Source organism: Nannospalax galili, unplaced genomic scaffold (assembly GCF_000622305.1).
Source record: "Nannospalax galili isolate Female #2095 unplaced genomic scaffold, S.galili_v1.0 scaffold3465, whole genome shotgun sequence".
NCBI lineage: Eukaryota > Metazoa > Chordata > Mammalia > Rodentia > Spalacidae > Nannospalax > Nannospalax galili.
Window position 1 is genome coordinate 94 of NW_008353021.1, and position 16787 is coordinate 16880.

General features: G+C 37.8%; 1 pseudogene; it reads right to left on the minus strand.

The window, feature by feature from the left end:
- Positions 1–5968: 5968 nt before the first annotated feature.
- Positions 5969–16513, minus strand: LOC103747749 (annotated as a pseudogene).
- Between the last annotated feature and the right edge of the window lie 274 nt (positions 16514–16787).

Here is a 16787-nt window from a genome sequence, read left to right on the forward strand (position 1 = left end):
AAATAGGAGCTCAAGAAAGGTAGGACCATAGGAGAAAAGTATTATTAAGGGAGAAAGGGGGGAAATGGGAGCAACAGGGGAAATTGGGGAAACTATGATGGAGGGGTTAGACAATGTAAGAGATAAATAATGCCTAGCTAGTTTTAAAAACCAGAGGGAACCATATTAGTCCAAGAACCTACTGACAAAGTATACATAGCAGACCAAGAAATATATGTCTAGGTAAGATTTATCTGAGAACAAGTGGTCTTTGCCCAAGATTATCTACATGGCACACAGTAATTAAAAGTACCAGACTGGTGGAACTAACCTTCTTGGATGTTTAACAGACATACTTTGAGGCCTATAATAATTTGGTCAGAGACATAAGGGACAGTTTTTGCTCCTTGCCCTCCTAGGTCGACTAGTTTCAGGGAACTATGAGCAACTCCCAAAATGTCCTGTAATTATGGTGGGTCACCTGTCCTCTTGATCACAGAGGCCAAGGAGACCCCACGAGACGGACTTAAACCAGTGTCCAGTCTACAAAGAGGAGGGTTAACACAGAGGAATCAGTTCCTCCATGCTTCCAAGCAAAGCCAGCCACATTCGAGCAGGACCTTTGACTTATCTTCACATAGGCAGAACTGGTAAAAGAAAGGAGCCAGGGGCTCCTCCCAAGCCCATGTGACCCCTGAGGAACAGATCCTCCAATGACCTTGAGAGTAAAAATAAATTGGTTTATATGGGCCAACTGTATGGCCTTAAACTTTCCAAAGGAAAGTATAAGCAAAGATTAAAGGGGTCAATATAATTTTTTAAGAGTCCATATGTAAAACTAAAGGTTACATAACAAGCAACAATGCCAAATAGGAGACACCTTCTTTTGAGTTGTTGGCTAGTGTAGTCCAAGAGACTCCCAGATAGTAACCCAGCATAGAACCGGGAAAATGAACATCAGACCCCAATCTTATATAAAGAATATTGACAACTGATTGCTGCTAGATGAGGAACAGCTGACCCTCCTAAAACAAAGACCTCTAGATAGGCTGACTAGATTCTCCGGATGGACAAGTAGTGGGAAACGGCTGGGGGCCAACCACACAGCAGACAGCAGGGATATCAGAGTATAAGGGCTCCAGTTGGGGGAGGGAGGCTATGGGAGGGTGTCATCTGGGAACTGGGTGTATAGTTGAATAAGATGGTTTGGGATGTTCTGTATGATATACACACAAAAAAAATCAAAATTTTTAAAATGTATTGTATTTGAGGAGTAAGCATAAAAATTTATGTCATGTTAATTACTAGAGGTGATAAACATTACCATTTAAATATACCCGATGACTTTATAGACATGCACAGGTGCCAAAGATCCGAGTGCAACCGATTATGACTAGTAATGATCAGATACATACAGATTAGAGATGCATGTGCCAACATCTTAGTGTTAGTAGCAAAAACAATGAGTCTTTCTTAAGAAAGTATATTTTAAAATGAAATGGAGATCTTTTTTAAAGGTTAAAAACTCATTCAATGTTATGTCTTACAGGGCTTATACTGAGTTCAATATTACATAACTATATTAATTCAACAGCGAGCCTAAAAGTTTTATAACCACTTTTGAAAGAGCTGTATTTGCTCTGGAAACTATTATTGAGCATATTAAAACTGTAATGACACGCTTGTTCTAAAAAAATTTTAAAAATAATATTTTAAAAGTGTAGGAAACAGCATATCTTAAAATGAAATGGAGATCTTCTTTAAAAGGTAAAAACTCATTCAATTTTATATTTTACAGGGTTTATACTGAGACCAATATTGTATAACTATATTAATTCAACTGTGAACCTAAAAATCTACAGCCACTTTTGAAAGAGATGTATCCTTGCTCTGGAGTGTGTTACTGAGTATGTTAAAGCTGTAATGAAATGCTTTTTCTAATCATGTGGTTATTAAATTTTTTAAAAATTTAAAAAATAATGATTCTTCAAAGCATAAAATTTATTCCTTAATAATTAGTAGATGTGAAAAAATTACCATCAAAATCTACCTGTTGACCTTATATCCATGCTCAGATGCCAAGGAGCTCAGAAAGTAACCAACTGTCACTAGTAATAATTAGATATATAGAGATTTGGAACACATGTGCATCTTAGTGTCAGTTGTATTAAAAAAGAATTTTTCTGTATGAAACTATTTTATTATAATATTGTATAGCTGCATTAATTCAGCTGTAAACCTAAATATTTACAGCCAATTTTGAAAGAGATGCATCTTAGCTCTGGAAATTGTTGTTGAATTTGTCAATGCTGTTGTAATGAAATGCTTCTTCTAATTATGTGGTTATTAAATAATTTTTTAAAAATCTCTATCACTTGATTAACTTTACAGAGGAGGAATAACAGCCTCTGTTGTGTTCAAACATAAGATCATAGCTAAGAGCTGAAGAGTTCAGTATATCTGGTTAAGGCATAGCACTCTGCAAACCCAAAGTCTTTCTTCTACCCTTTCTGCCTATTAAAGTATACGAAAAATCCTCACGCTTGTACACAAGCACCGAGGTAATAGATTGGCCACCATTCTGCTCCTGTGATCTTACCCAATTTGTTTCATAACAATGACATTTACTTCCTTAGTTCTGATATGTTCTGTCTGCATCCCTTGGTCCCAAACTCAAATTTTAAGTAAATTAAAAATAAAGGCTTATCTATTGCAACAACCTTTCTTTCTTCCAGAAACAATTTGCTTCAAATATTTAGTAACACTGACTTAAACTCCTGACCTTTTTGTGAAAAATAGATCATTAGAAAAATAAAAATATTACTAATCTAGCTCAGTTATAAATTCCCATGAACCATAACATGAAGGAAAGACAAAAAGATTCGGAAAGTTGAAGGAGCTTGAGAAAGCAGAAAAATTGGTTATAAGTCTTACAATTAGAGACTCTTTGCAAAAAAAAATTATTCTAATACAGACTTACTATCCTATAACTAAATACTGAGTACATAAAATGATCAATTTTTTATATTCTCATACCATAATATCTGAAAAATTTGGAGTAACAACCTAACTTCTTTCATAATAGGATACAAGTATGCACTGATCATCTGTTATATTCTAGGCACTAGGATCCATCTCTGAAACAACCTGAATTTCTGCCCCCATAAAATTTACATATTAGTATGCACAGATGATCAATAAGCAGTAAATATCATCAGCATATTATATAATTTGTTGGAATATGATAAATGCTATGAAAGTGAAATGTGAATTCAGGGATGAAGACTGTCATTTAAACAGGATGAAGACAGAACATCTCATTACAAGGGTAACACTGGAACAAAAGTCAAAGATGTCAGAAGGTTAGCGAGTGGAGAAAGTGCATGTCATGCAGAGGTAACGATTGTATGTGGGATATTCTAGATACTAAAGATACATCTACGGTGAACACAGGGCAAATGAATGGGGAAAATACAGAATTCAGAGGGGTACCAGGGGACCAGGACCATGTATTTGCAGTTCAGACGGGGTAGTGGTGGTAAACAGTTTCTGTCATTTTCATGAGCTCAGGGGTGAAATGTCTGTACAAGCCTTTAAGTTGGTAGTTAACTAGCACGCTTTTAAGCATTCCTTATATATTTTCTGTATAAGTACTTTGTTGGATATGTGGTTAAAAAATATTTTCCCAGTCTGCAGGTTATCTTTTCAATCTTAAAAAAGTATGTTTACTTACTGTTTTTCTATTATGTGTATGTATATGTGCCTATGGGTGGGTTTTTGCACTTGTAAGTATAAGTGCCAATAGAGATTTTTTAAAAAGGTGTTGGATTCCCTAGAACTGAAGTGAGAGGTAGCTGTAAGTTACCACCATGGATGCTAGGAACCAAACTCTGGTCCTTTTCAAGAGCATTATGCGTTATTAAAACTCTGAACCATCTTGCCAGTCCCCAAAGAGTATCTTTTATATGGAAAATGGTTTTAATTTTGATGAAGCCCAATTTATCAACTTCTATTATTAAGCAAGGGTCTAGAGCTCCATATAAGGACTCTTTCTTTAATCCTGGATCATAAATATTTTCTTTAAAATAATTAGTTTTACAATTAAATCTGTGATTGATTTTTGAGTTAATTTTTATATCAGCTGTAAGGATAAGCGTGAGGATCATTGCTTGCAAATGGACAGCCAGTAGTTTCAATACAGCTGAAGGAGTTATGCTTTTTCCATAGAATTGCTTCTGAACATTTGGATAAATCAAAGGCAGACACACAAGGAAACACCATCTAGCTATATTATCAATGTATAAGACAACGTCACAGAAAGGATGACAAGACTAATGCAGACCTAAGCACCTTGGGAAAGAAGTGGCATCTGTAAGATTAACAATAAAAATAAACTTGATTTAAGCTTTGTACTAGAGCAAAGAAATTTGTCTTCCTTATGAGTACTGAACAAAACTTCAGCCATACATGTATACTGGACTAAAACAACTAAGAAAATGATGGTATATACTGGGATCCAAGAGTTCCACTTTGGAATGTAAGTTAATAGAAAACCAAGGGAAGGGGCTAGAATCACTCATATGATAGCATAATTGGGGATAGAGCCCTCAGAAACAGCTCATGTTTGTAACAGATATAAATGGCCACAAGCAGAAATATATAGACAGATGTATATATGCAAATTAGAATACCAGATATAATTCCTTGACGTATTACCTAAGAAGGGTCAGAAGTAATGACACACCTGTAGCAGTAAGTACACTGATGCTGAAGTTTGGGCTTCTCAGGAGAAAGGGGGAGCTCTTTGGGGAAATACATGATTTTAGGACTCACACAGGAAACATGATGGTCCTGGAGCATCTTGTGTTACCACAGAGTAATCAAATGTTGGCGGGTGGTGGGGGGATGAGGAGAATATGTAAAAGGGAAACAGAAGCCAATTAAAATAGCTCAAAACATTCAAAACTGAAACAATATGAGCAACAAAAGTAGGTGGTGTTGAATTATAACCCAAAACATAAGTATTCATAAGCCATACTCACAGGAAAACATTAGCAAATAAATAAGTAAATGAGGATAATCAATAAATATTTCACATGTAAATATTCCAAATAATTTCTTTGTATGGTTTGGACTTAAAGAGTGGGTGTTTACCTTCATTTCCCTTGAGAGAAGCATTCCTAAAATCTCTAAGAGAGGATTTCAAAAGTTTTCAGCATAAAGAAATGATGACTGTCTGAGGAGATAAGTATATGTAACCTCGTTTAAGCATCATACATGTGTACATCAAATATATCAATGTGTATACAATGTGTACCAAAACATAACATAGTATCCCATTAGATAGGCACAATTTTTACATTGTCATGTATCAGTTAAACAAAAAACAAAATGATGTGTGGCTGTGATGGTTGGAATGAGAATGCCCCCCACAGACTCCAAGTATTTGAAGACTTGGTTCACAATTGGTGGTGCTGATTGTGGAGGTGTGGAGGCTTAGGAGGTGCAGCCTTGCTGGGGGAAGTATGGTCACCGGGTAGGCTTTGAGAGTTTATAGCCTTGCCAGATTTTGCATCTTGCGCTCTGCTCCTGTGAGTGCGTGAGGATATGAGCACTCGGCTTTCTGCTTCAGCTGCCTCATGCCATGGCTTCCCAACCTTGAAGGACTTGGTCATCTGGACCCATAAGCCCAATACACTCTTCCTTCTACACACTGCTTTAGTCATGGCAACAGAAAAATAACCAATACAAAATAACTTCCCTCCAAAGAGCAAGGAATAAAAAGGGCAAGAGTTACTCTACAAAGGAGAACCTTGGCAAACATTCCAAGAAGGAAATCCAAGTCAATGTTGACAGTGACCGGTCACCTTGTGAGAATGTGCTAGTGATGTGGTATGCAAATCAAATATTAGGTCCTACTGGTCCATATCTGAAAACATGCTACTGAGACTTTTTAAATTATATTAAAACTATAGATAAATTTGAGAACTTAAATCTGTATCCTGTTGAGTTCCTTTCTTTTTGTTTTTTGTTTGCTTGTTGAGCCACGTTTTTTAATGTGTTTCTTACATTTGAAGTACTCTTTGATGACATCCTTGCCCTTAAATCCTTCTCCATCCTGAATCACTACACAACTACAACCATTCGCTTTTACAGTGGGAACAGTACAAGGTTTGCCTCTCAGTCAATTTTGTGGAAGCCTGCCCATTCCCCTGGTTTCTTGTTTTCATCAGCCTTAATAAAACTGATTGGGCACTCAGCACAAAGGACCTCAACCAACTTGACAGGCATAGGCTCATCAAGATTGCACGCACACAGAAATGGCCTTGGCGCTTGTCTAAGGCCTCAGCTTTCTGAATTCCATGTGGTAGGCCATCATGGATGAGGGTGGTCTTTAACACCTCTTGTAAAGCACTGTTAATGATCACTACACCTCCTGCAGTATGCCTTTCCCATCCGGTGTATCCGTAGGTTACGTTGACGCTGAATCTTAAATGCACCAAGCGAAACTTTATTGAATTTCTTATCTATGAACACAACATGTCTCTTCATTTGTTTAAATCATTTCAAATTTTTCTTACAGAAACACTTGTGATTTCAATATGCAGTTCCTGAACATATTTTATTAGATTTTTCCTAAATTATTTCATCAGGAGAGATTTTAAGGATACCATTGCTTATATTTCAGTTTCTAATTGCATCTTATTGCCATAATAGTAAGAAATGTGCCTGATTTTTGTGGTTTGACTTCCTACCTTGTAACCTTGCAAAATTAACTCATTAGTTCTAGAAGCTTCTGTTTGGGGTGGGTAGTTACATTGGTTGGTTGATGTTAATCTTAAAAACCTTGGGACCTTTTCTATGTAGACAATCATGCTGTCTGAAGGTACAGATGATTCTGTGTCTTTTTTTATTCCATGGCTTTGATTCTTTTCATCACCTATTATACAGGCAGACCCTTTCCGCAGAATTTGAATTAGAGCCAGGAAAGATGACATTTTTCCTCATCGCTGATCTTTCAGAGGAATAAGCATATCAATAAACATGATTTGGCCTATAGGGATGTGTGTCTGTCTGTCTGTCTGTGTTTACTAGGTTAAGGAAATTCTCTTCTAATCCTATTTCTGAGAGATTATCACGAGTGAATAGCATATTTTAGCCAAAATTTTTCATCAGTGATAAAGTTGTGGATTTTCTTCTTTAAAGTGTTAATTCAGTAGATTACCTTGCTTTGGTTAGGCATTAAGCCAGCCTTACATCACACAATGAAACTCATCTACAATCATATGGTTTCATTATTTCTGAATATTGTGCACTCCGTTTGCAAATGTTTTGTGGGAGACTTATGCATTTGTGCTCATAACAAATATCATTTTAGTGTTCGGTATTTCTTTTATAATATCTTTTATTTGTGTATTACAATATACTGTTTTTCTTCTGATTTCTGCCAGAAATTATGCAGAATCTATATTAATTCTTTAAATGTTTACTAAAGTTCATCAATGAAATGTCTGAGTTTATAAATATCTTTTACAGATTATGCACTTGATTATTTTTAACAGAGATATAACTATTACAGTTTTCTATTTCATCTTGTTAGTTTGAGTAATTTGATTTTTAAGGAACATTTTATTTGTGGTTGAATCCGTGTGATTGTAAGACTTCTTCACTTGCCTTTTAATATCTGTGAGGTCTGTAAATGATATCCATTTATTTATTATTGATCTTCGTAATTTTCTTTTTCCTTTCATTTTTATTTAGTCTTATTGACAACAGCAGTATACTTCTAGTACTCTTCAATTCCTTTAATAAGCTCTTATTTTATCATTAGAAAAATATATACATGGATCCAAACTGATATTACACATAAAATGACTATAGTATTCATAGTCCTCTGCTATTGTGATTGTAAGATCAGCAAAGGAGACATTTGTGCAATTGAATTACAAAAATTATGTACTTGTTCCTCAGCAATGAATAATGACAAATTTTGTACTATGATTTCGGAAGTTCAGGAAGCAAGCCTAAGTTTTTTGTTGTTGTTGTTTTGTTTTGTTTTGTTTTGTTTTGGTCTTTTTTCAACAGGGTCTCCCTGTAACCCCAGTTGGCCTGGAACTCATTATGTAGACAAGGCTGGCTTTAAAACCACAGAGATCCACCTGCCTCTGCCTCCCAAGTGCTGGGACTACAGGCGTGCATCACCACACCTGGAGCAAGCCTAAATTTTAAAACCTGTCTTCTCACACAACTCGAGTAAGGTTGTCCATGATCAGATATAAAATATTCATCTATTTTAAAATTTTAATAATTCCTGAAAATTATTAATCACTATTAAAAATTCAAAACTGTTGTAAACAATTATAAAGAACAGTGGAATGTAGGTAATTACTTCATTATTCTTGAAGCATCTTATGAAATTCTTTGAAGACCAGCCATCTAAACAGAATCCTAGAACACTGTTTGTTCATTCAAATTCTTTAGCTCCCCAGATTTATTACCTGAGGGTCTAGAAGATGCAGGCCAATTTGCCTTACATTTCAAATTAATCAACACATAGTTAATAGAAGCCTATTCTGAAAAGAAACAGGTCAAGTTATGTACTTTCAAACCTCACTTCTTATATTAGTGTGGCATTTTTGAGCCAAAATGAGACTGAGTGAAGAGGACTGCTGCTTCCTTAAAAACACTTAACATGGGCTGCTATAGAATACATGCAGTTACCATCTCTCTAGTCCCCAAAAAGATCCTCTGAATTCCCTCCCTCTCCACTTGGCATTTAGAAGATGCCCCTTTATGAAGACAGTGATCTTTTAAATATTGGGCTCTCCGAGCTCCATGAATTGCAAAGAGGAATGAGGCATGGGAAATAACAAGACGAAAAGAATTCCAATTGTAGGGGAAAGAAGAGCTTTAGACGAAACCAACACATTCAGCCATGATTTACACAATACTCAAGTACTAACTCTCAAGCCAACAGCACACTTCCAGGCTATATGCAACCACCAAATTACCATAAATTATGCTCAGGCAAAAATAAGGCCATAAAATGGACATTTTACAGTGACTATTGACTACAATGTTCAGTTTGCATTAAATCTTCTGAAACATTGTTACTTTGTCAACTGAATTAGTAATTGGTGTCTTCTTGGGAGGGAAATACATAAGGTTTCCAGTGCCATATATATTACTCAGCACAATTAAAGTCATTCGCTGTAAGAAGCCACTATCTATATGCATCAGACTAATTATTTTGTGCTTTTTTACTAAGATAATGGGGCATTGCTGCCATGGGCAAATCCTGATCATACATTATATCACACTTCTCAGCAATTTTGATGAAAACTACAGGTGGAGACAGATTATAATGGGAACATCTAATTGAAATTCATCTCCATTTTGCTTCAGATGGAAGACATGCTGCTTGAGCCCTGAAACATATTCAATTTCATTCAAATTGCATGCAGATTTTTCAAGCAAAACTCAATTCAAAAACTATATATTTCAAAGGGTCCTGGGAAGGACACAGAGAAGAACCGTAAATGTCGATCACTTGGGTTTACTGAGATGCTGCTGTCCAAGGTAAGAGGGAGGAAGAAACTCCAAATACAGGCATTACCTTTGGTACCTTCTGTTCTACTGGTAGCAACTGCAGTTCTTCACAAAGGCTGTGAGGAGCACTACGAAGCCCTTTAGCATTTCCTTGAACACACAATGGTTATGTTTTTCTTTAGTGTAAAGGCCTCTTCTTGCTCCTCTTCCTTATCCCAATTCTGGAACCAATCCTAGTGCAGAAGACGGAGGTTTTTCAAAATAGAGACACTGACTAGGAAGCTACCTCCTTCCTGAGCTGTGCACACACTTCATGCACACACTCATGCATGGCATGCCCCCTCATTCTTAAATATTCTAACATACTCATACACATTCATTTATGTTACATGTTTGTGCTTGTGTATATAGATATGTATGTCATCTTCAATTTCACTCAATGCCGATAAACTTGATAAGATTATAAGCAAAATGGAAAACAATACTCAGTAAAATTTTCCTAAAATGGAAAATTTCTGGGTCTGGGGCATAACTCTGTCACAGGGCTGTGACTCAGCATGTGCGAGGCCCCAGTTTCAAAGGCTAGAACATATGCACAACACATACACACACTTTGGAAATGTACTTTTCTGAGTTATTTTTGCTATCTACTAGATGATATTCTTTTTAATATTAACTGATTCACTTATTAGTCCATTCATTCAAACAACACACTGTGAGCACTGACTATGTGTCAGGTACTAAGACAGATGCCAGAGATATGGCAGCATGCTCAACAGTCTTCCTTCAGCAAGTTCTCTTTCTCTAAGAAAGAAACAAACAAGTAAATATATCAGATACTTGCCACAAATATGTGCTATGAAGAAACGGGATGCAAGGAGAAAAGATTGATGACAGGTGCTAAACATACAGTAATCATGGAAGGCCTCACGGTATCATATTTAACAAAACTCTGAATGAATGACAGTCAAACACGTAATGGAGGAAGAGCATTCTAGGTAGAAGGAATGGAACACACAAAGGCTAGGAGGCAGAACCATATTCTAGAATACACTGAGGTAGAAGCTAGAAGATGAGGTTGGAGAAAATAAAGGAAAAGATAAGAGCCTGCCTTGGTTGCCTTGGTAATGCCTCTGGCACTGACTCTTGGTCGAACGAGAGCCATTGGAGGGTTCTGAACAGAGAGACAAAGTGATCTGATCTGGCTTCGTATAGGGATTTCTCTAGTTTACTTGTAGAGAAGGTGAAATGGAAAGTGGAGAGAAGAAGCGAGCAGAGTGCTTAAGGAGCGGTGGCTCTAATCCAAGAGTGGCTGTGGTCCCTGACGCAGTTCCAGAGCGCAGATGGTGGGGAGGAGTCAGGTGCACATGTGTTTTGAAGGTAGAGATGACAACAGGAGTTGCTGAGAGATTGATACTGAGTGTGAAAATATAATCCTATTCCGATGTTTACACCCAAACAACTGGAAGAATCAAGTTAGATTTAAAGTGTTAAAATGAAGCAGGTGTCAACAATGGTAACTACCAGTAAATGTGTTATTCTCTTTGTGTGAGAAATGATCAAAGTGAAGCCTCCGTTGTCTAGGACAAGGTAAGACTATTACATATTCAAAGCTCCCTGCACCAGGCTGAGGGCTCAGTGCTGTCACTCTTCACCTTATCTGAACTCCCCACAGCCTGGCCACTCTGCCTTTTTGGTTGAGTTTACTGAGGCACAGAGGGGAATCTTCCCTGTTCTTCCTGTTTTCACTTTATTAATAAATGTTTCACTGCCTGCAGCATATCCAGTTCTTTCCAGTTTGGGATAGAAAAGACTAATAAAGTCATGGTTTTCTTAGTTGTGCTTGAGTTAAAAAGCCAGTAAATCAGTATACCCATGATTATTTTAATAAATGTGCTAAGGGTGGTGTAATCCCAGCACCTCAGAGCCTGAAGCAGGAAGTTCACATAGGTGCAGCTAGTCTGGACTATACACTGAGACACTGTATTAAAAACAACAAAAATGTGTAAGTTCTATAAGTAAATTTAAAAGGTGATATGCTACAGAGCCATAAGAGGGAACTTGAAGGGTAAAACTTACAGAGATTGAGAATACCCGGAGAAGGAAATTTGTAAGGAGCAAGTCCTAACAGATGAGATAAAGCCAACAGTAGAAGGTTCTGGGCAGAAGAAACAGCAAGCCCAGTGCTCAACGTAGGAAGAGAAGGTTACCGACTCAAGAGAGAAAGAAATGTGCAACTCCATAGTTACACCCATAGTTACACAACCAAGAAGAAAAATAAACATGGTCTGGAGAGTGGCTTGGTGGTTTAAGCACTTGTCACACAAGCACGAGGGTAATTTCAGACCTCCAGAACAGACATAAATACTGGGTACGTATGGTAACCTGCCTATAATTCCAGTCTTGGGAAGCAGATGCAGGGGATAATCAGGGCAAGTTGGCTAGAAAAACCAAGCATTATCAGAGCACTTTAGGTCTGATTAAGACCCTGCCTCGATAAATAACATGGAAGAGTAATCAAGGATGATTTCAGACATCAGCCTCTACATGCAAGTTCACACATGTACCCCACACATGCATGCCCACAAACATGTGCATATATACATTATGTATATATGCAACACACAACATAAAAAGGAAAAAAGAAAAAAATTTAAAAATCAAATTGCAAGCCCAGGCCTTTCTGATCCAAAGCACGGCTTTTTAATACCTATAAAAATCTTTCTTTTTGCAGGGAGGTGAGTGTAGGACACTATGGGCTAGGGTTCAAACTCTAAATTTCTGTATTTGAATGTGGTTTTTTTATAAGATGCATCAAGGCTAAGCTAATTACTTCCTCCTACATCATTTGTGTGCCAATGATGGAGTCAACATCTTTCCTTAGCTCAGTCAGACCTATCCAAGTTCTCTATGTTCCACAGTTATCTCTGTTTGTGTGTGTGTGTGTGTGTGTGTGTGTGTGTGTGTGTCCATCCATTCCACCATGTGCCAAAATGTTTCCACAGTTAGAAGAGGTAGAACGGGCAAGAATCCCTGCCTTGTAGAAATCACAGAAGCCAAAAAGTTTAAATATCAAATAGAATACTTTCAAAGGTTGAAGAGCCTGAAGGAATTTAACATAAGATAACTATAAAGAATTTAGAACGGAGGTCTATAGTGTACCTAAAAGGTATTCAAGGCCTCTATGAGAATATTTTACAATATTTTTAAACTAAGATGTAAGTGATGAGGGAGGCCCATCCTTAGGAAGGGTTAGGCTACTAAAATCATTTCTTCTCACATCCCGGGCAAAGTTCATAACAGATGCAAAAGCCTGAGGTGAGAAGGAATCAGTTTAGCTGGGATGCAGATGGTGGTACTGAGCAGAAAGAAACAAAGGAACATGGGGAGCTAGCACAGATTCTGGCCCGATCTGGATTGCTGATGGGTTTGATGTCACAGAGAAAGCAGTGAAACACCAGGATGGAAGTCAGTGCCTTTTACTACAGGGAAGAGCAAAGAGGATGGGCAGAGCGGACCTCAGCTTAAAGTTCTAAAAATGTCAGAGTCCTGAGGAGCTTAGACTCTTTGTGAAGGGCTGGAACTCTCAAGACCTTTACAAACGAATATTTTGAAGACATAAGGAGTGTTAAATAAAGGGACACAGTAGCAAAACCATGAGCAATTCAAAGAAAAAAGCAAGTTAATGTAACACGCATTGCCTTTTAGCTGCTTTGTCAAACATACTCTAAGCACTTTACAAATATAAGCACACATTTTTAGTTCTTACAATAATCTTAGAAAATGGGTTTAACTGGAGCATAAAGTAGCCCAAATCCAAGAGCATCCCTAGCTTCAAACTCTTCTGGGAACCTGTCCTGATCTACAGTACAGTATCTTCTGTAAGGGAATAGGGGCCTTATTCAAAAGAGAAAGGAAGCCTGAAGGAAAATGTTACTATGACTTGTTTTTTGCCCTCTGTATGCCATGACCTAAATCACAATGTCATTAGCTCTTGACTTTCCATGTGGGAACAGAACTAAGTAACAAGAGTTTGTGTTCACTGACAACATGCCAGACACTGGGTACTTTTCCTGCATTCTCACTTAATCTTCACAACATATCCACGAAATAGAGTGGTGGTTTGAATGGGGATGCTCCCCATAGGCTCCAAGTATGTGAAGACTTGGCCCCTAATAATTGGCACCATTTGGGCAGGATCATAGAACCTTTATGAGGTGTGGCCATGCTAGAGGAAGCATGTCACTGGAGATGAGCTTTGAGAGTACATGGCCTTATCACATAAGATGTGAGCCCTCAGCTTTCTGCTACAGTTGCCTCGTGCCATGCCTCCCCACCATGATGGACTCCTATCCCTCTGGAAATAAATCCTTCCTTCTATAATCAGCCTTGGTCATAGAGTTTTATCACAGCAATAGAAAGTAACTCATTCAGATAGGAGCTATGATTCTTCCCTTTCCTGTATAAAAGAATCTGATCCACAGAGAACTTGAATAAAATAGCAAACCTAAAATCACACTATGGGTAAATCAAAAAGTCAGAATTCAGACTCTGCTGGTGTTTCTTCTGTCTCTACTCTTAGCAACCATGCAGGCTTCCTACTATAAAATCCAGAGCTCAGTTCCCTCCACCAAGTACAGGGAGATAACTTGGTAAATAGCTGATAATGGGAAACCAAGTCTATGAGCTGAGCTGTCAGTATCTACCAGGAAGGCATTCTTTTTTTTTCTTTTTTCTTTTTTTCTTTTTTGAGTCAGGGTCTCCCTATAGTCGCAGCTGGCCTGTAACTCACTATGTAGACCAGGCTGGCCTTAAATTCATGGAGATCTACCTGCCTCTGCCTCCCAAGTGCTAGGATTAAAGGCATGTGCCACCATGTCAGGCTTTAGGAAGGCATTCTTTAAAGCCCAGTGATTTCTCTACTTGGGGAGGAGCTGGAGTCTTAGGGAAGCTACAGATGGCCTCCAGGAATTTCATGAATAATTTCCATAAAGAGTCTATGAGTGCTGTATTTTAAGATGTGCTCAAATTTTTACTAATAATATCTCAAATTTAAAATCAATCTAATCCTTCTGATGTAGAGTTATAATTAAAAGTGACCATTAAAAGTATGCTTAAAATGAGCCAAAGAAATACCTACAAAACCAAGCCAAATGGCTAAATATGTTCTTTAAGGATGTATGAGCAATGTGGTTTCTTTAGAGAGAGATGTTGAGAATTACCAACGTAAAGTCCATTGGTTATAAATATACTGTCCTAGAAAGTATAAATTCACAGATATAGAATAACGGACCATAATAACTTAGAAAGAACAGATAGACCATCCTACCGATAAGTCACTAAATTTAAAGTTGAAAGCTAAGCAGACAATCACAACCTTCCTAAATATTATCTTTACAGCCTTTAGCAAATACAGAGTATGAACTGGCTGAACTGTGGACACAGTGCAGAAAGGTAATTGTATAAGATGCTACCACTGCTCCTTGAGCGTTTACAGTCTTTATGGTGAAATGTAAAGACGATTTTATGCTGTGAAAAGAAGCATGTGTATAGAACACAGCGGCAGCATATTCCCATCCTCAAATCGGTATAAAATTGTACAACTAGAAAACATGATCTACATCTCTGTATTCAAGGCATTTATTTGCTCCTTCAGTCCCATTCTTGAGCATTCTCCATCTTCTCTGGTATCAGAGGAGTCTGACTTTGACGGACTGCCCCTACTAGTCTCCCTATTTCTTTGGATTTGTCCAATGAAAATCACCAGCAAGTGATCAAAGATCAAGGGACATTAATTCTTCCATTTTCCCCATTGCTGGGCTACAGATTAATGGTGGTTACTCACAGTTCCTAGACTGGGGTCTTTCCTATCTATGAATTTTTCCCAGGTACTGACAACTCTTTCCCCACATTCCGTATACCTATTTCTTTCTGGCTCTAGCTGTCTCGCCAATCTTGAACAACTTATCTTAAACTTGTAAACACCTCTATAAATAAACTGCATCAGTTATTTTTCTCATTACTGTGACAAAAATATCTGACAAAAGCAACCTAAGGAAGGGTTTATTTTGGATTACAGATTGAGAGCATAGCCCATCATATTGGGACAGGTGTGGGCAGCAGGAACATGAGGTGGCTTGTCACACTGCACCCATAGTCAGGAATCACGGAGATGAATGCTGGAGTTCAGCTCACTGCCTCCTTTTTATTCAGCCCAGGACCCCAGCCCATGGAACAGTACTATTCACGTTCAGAGCATATCTTCCTTTTTCAGTTACCCTTCCTGAGAACGTCCTCAGTACATACACCTGGAAGTATGTTTTCATGGTGATTCTAAATTAATTCAGGTGGACAATGAATATTAACCATCACACATTATTAATTGTTAAATTTTAGAACTATTAAATTTTCCTAAACAGGGCTAGGGTGTGATTCAATGGAAAAATGCTTGTCTTGCAGGCATGAGTGTTTGCATCCCAAGCACTGTAAAAAAATAAAACTATTTTGGGACTGGAGAGATGGCTCAGAAGTTAAGAGCACTGAATGCTCTTGCAGAGGACCCAGGTTTAATTCCAAGCACTCACATGGCAGTTAACAACCACCCGTAACTCTAGTTCCAAGGGGATCTGATGCCCTCTTCTGACCTCTGCAGGCACTGCACAACATGGGTACACTTAAACACATGCAGGCAAAACACCCATATGCATAAAATATTTTTAATTAAACTAAATAAAATAAAAATATTTTAATGACCCATCGAGTTTATCTTGTTTCATGTGCACCAGCTGATATAGTGATGCCCAAACGTTCTTCATAATCACTATAGAAACAGACTTCCAGATCCTATCCAAGGTCTGCTGAGTCTGCATCTCTATGCCGATAACTAAGACATCTGTAACTTAAACAACCCAGGTGGTTGTGACGAAGCGAACCCGGTAACAATCCCCAGATAAGCATTTGGGAACCACCGCTCCACAGACCCCATCACGCCAAGCTGAAGCATTTGAAAACAAACATGATGCTTCTAGAACACAACCCCAGTTCTACTTCCCTGGAACCAGAGAGCAATGTTCAGAAAAAGAAATGGGTTCCCCACTGGGGACATCGAAGCTGAGGAAAACAAGCATATGGTGTGTAGTGAGAGGAGACGCTCCGAGCACATGATGTGGATGCTCAACTATCCTTTTCACATTTGATTAGATCTTCAATTGAAAATCACTTGTTGACCATTTTACAGGAAGCAAAATCCATTTCCACCT